Below are 3025 nucleotides of genomic sequence, written 5' to 3' on the forward strand. Positions count from 1 at the left end.
AACCCCGGTGTGGGTCAATGTGCACACACTTGACCGAGGAGAAACCACGAGTTCGTGACTGACTGGATACGGGATCTGAAGACGGCTCCAGCCTCGGAGAGAACGGTCGTATTGGGGTGGATCATACAGAGGGGCGAGGTTGCCCTCCGCTCAGATGCAGGTGCAGCAGGTCATAGGGGGAGGCTGGAGATCAGGGCCCGTAGCTCTCCCGGGAAGTGCTTCCATGCCGGCTGTGTGGGCTTCTGCCTCCGTCGGAGTCCTTTAAGCTGTTGGGCACGCCGGGTGCTCAGAGCCCTGAGGACCTCCTCGCTTCTGCCTCTTCCCGACAACCTCCTCTACTGACTGACCTGCCCGGGCCCCCGCGGGGATGGAAAACATCGCTCCACGCGCTGCAGCCTCGCAAAGACCCATCCGTAGTTCAGTCGTCACGCAGTAAGGCGGTCTGGGCCCTGCGGTCTGTGGCCTGGGGGAGGCTGGCAGAGCAATCGAGGACAGCGGAGAGGGAACGATCTTATCCGAGGACGCCTGGAACGTCGGGCCACCTCTACAAGGCTCCAGTATTCCGAGAACTTCTGGGAAAGTGTTATTCTGGCCTGAAGAGAGAACAAGAAGGCCCCTGCGGCAGCTCCCTGGTGGTCTAGTGGCTAGGATTCGGCGCTTTCACCGCCGCGGCCCGGGTTCAATTCCCGGTCAGGGAAGTGCTTTTGCAACGTTGGTCCTCCCTACCGTGACACCCAGTGCGTTCCAGGGCCCAGAGGCAAAAAAGCCTCTGAACCGATTGCCAGTGGTGGGCTGCTTCTCAGGACACGCCAGGTTTGCTTAGCACAGGTGACGGGCCCGAGCTACTGAGCATCTTGCTCAGGTAAACACAACCGCCCAGATCCACGTGGCGCCGCACCCAGGAAGGCCGAGCATTTTGCCGCGGCCTCAGCTCGCGATAGCTGAGAGAGGCCAAGCCAAGTCTTGGCGTTTGCGCGCACCCTGGAAACCGGCGGGTCTGCTGAGCTTCCTCAGCTCTGTTTGCAGGCAAAGCGCTTGTTAGGGACTTTGGAAGGGGTCACTGGAGGGGCAAAGGTGCAGGGGGAGCAGCAGGTCGGGTGGGGCCTCGAGTCCTGTCCTCTTGGTACGGCGAGTGTCGTAGAGCGGTGATGTGAACTGACCTAACAAAGGCAGCCTGTGAAGTATGCACAAGTGCGAAGAGGTAATGGCCGGTAAGCGGAGGGTAGCTGTGAGAGTCAACACCAAAGCAGCAAAAAGATGGTCCAATCCCACAGTCCCTACACTTTACCCAGCACTTGCCCACGCTTTCCCTTTCCCATGCGATACTCCGAGGAGGCGTTAGGGGTAAATATTGTGTCCACAGTAAGCCGAGAGGAGAGGGAGAGTCAGGAAGGTGAAATGGACTGACTCCATGGGCAGCAGTAGAAACAGGTAGACGGGATGGCTCGGTGGTGCTTGCTCCCGAGCTGCTGCTGAAAGGCGGTCTGGTCAGCTGGATGGCGGGTCGTCCTGGGCGTGACTGTCAGTGGGACTTTTTGGCAGAGACAGCCATTTGAAAAAATGCGACCGGCGGGTAGAGGAGAGGGTGGTGACCCTGAGTGTACGGTATGGGGATAGGAGCCTGAGGTGTTCCTGCGGAGGGCACGCTCATACTTAACCTGGCAGGGGAAATACCTCTGTCACCTTCCAGACTTGCAGATCGCTGCGATTTCCTCAGTGTGAGAAACTCGGCTGCGGTATCTGTGCTTGGGCTCTCCCCTAACTTGGGTTCAAGATGGGCACCGCCCCTCCCCCACTCAGCCTCCGGGCCACGTCCGAGTGGCTTCCTTGGCTCTCTCTTTTTGTCTTAAAATCGCCCCATTCTCACCCCCCTCCTTTCCCTTTCACATTCGAGAGTTCTCTTCTTTCTTTTCTGAAAAGCCCCACCCATACTCGAAAGATCTCAATAAAAAGACTGCAATGACTACTCCATTTCCTCAGGGGAAGATACAGGCCAGAGTGGTTGAGAGCCACTTGACATTTTCTGCTCAACAGTGAGACGCGCAGCACTTGGAAGATTTCTTCTGGACCATGCCCCTTGTTTGTGCGCTCTTGGGTGTCCTTCCTTTCCTCTGAGTGCTTGGCGCTGTGACTCAGCCTTTTGGCTGCAGATAAATAGGCCTCAGCTGGTGCAGGAATTAAAGCAAACCAAATAAAGACTCATGGGTTCGCCCCGGTGATTCCAAGATAGAGCCGGACTCTACCAGGATTCGGACTAGAACCGAGCTTATTGTGGACACAATGCAGAGTACTAACCACTGTTAAGATTCCAATGCGCCCCAAACCTGTTGGCCGTCATTTTGTTTCCTTTAACTTGTTTTTTAAGCAAAAACATTTACACTATTTCTACTGCTTTTTTTCTCGAACGACTTCAGGCCCTAGTGTTTTGTTCCCGTTTCCTCCTTTCCATTCGGCTACATTTCTCATCTCCTCTGCCCCCTGGCCAGTCCCTTTTGCACAGGCACCCGCGGAGGTCGTGTTATCGCGTTCTGGTCTCTCTTGGTTTTTTCCCCTCCTTTTCACCTGTCGGCTTTTGACTTCCTGCCTCTCTCCGGTTCCTGCCCCAGGGGGACCCACCTGCCGCAGCCGGCTTGAGTGAGGGGAGCACAAGTGGCGCAGATGATCCGGAGAAGGTGGTGCAAAGGACAGAAAGAGCTATCCTTGGAGACTGAGGGACATTCAGCCTCTCTTGGGCCCCACTCGGCTTAGGCAGGGGTCTCAGATCCAGACGTCTCTAGGCGGCACTGGCTTCTGAAGCAGGCAAAGGGTCGAGGCGGGACAAAGGCTCATCGCCGCCCTTGTGTGTTCCGAGTCCCCCAAGGCGCCCCGTTTTCTACAGTGATGAACAAGCACGATTAGTAAACTTAAGCTTTTCGGTTTGAGGCAGCTTGGTAGTTTGCACACTTGCATCGTATTGGGCAAATGACAGTGGCCGGAACGTCCTGATTGCATTCTTCATGTAGAGATGAGAAACCAGGTATTGCTC

At 56.1% G+C, this 3025-nt stretch overlaps 1 non-coding gene across 1 annotated transcript; it reads left to right on the forward strand.

Annotated features, from left to right (window-relative positions):
• The first annotated feature begins 626 nt into the window (after positions 1-626).
• On the forward strand, positions 627-698 carry TRNAE-UUC. The gene has a single exon. It is a non-coding gene; the product is annotated as a tRNA-Glu (tRNA).
• The last annotated feature ends 2327 nt before the right edge of the window (positions 699-3025 follow it).

The sequence above is a fragment of the Otolemur garnettii genome, unplaced genomic scaffold, assembly GCF_000181295.1.
Source record: "Otolemur garnettii isolate 467f Iridium unplaced genomic scaffold, OtoGar3 scaffold00556, whole genome shotgun sequence".
Classification (NCBI taxonomy): Eukaryota; Metazoa; Chordata; class Mammalia; order Primates; family Galagidae; genus Otolemur; species Otolemur garnettii.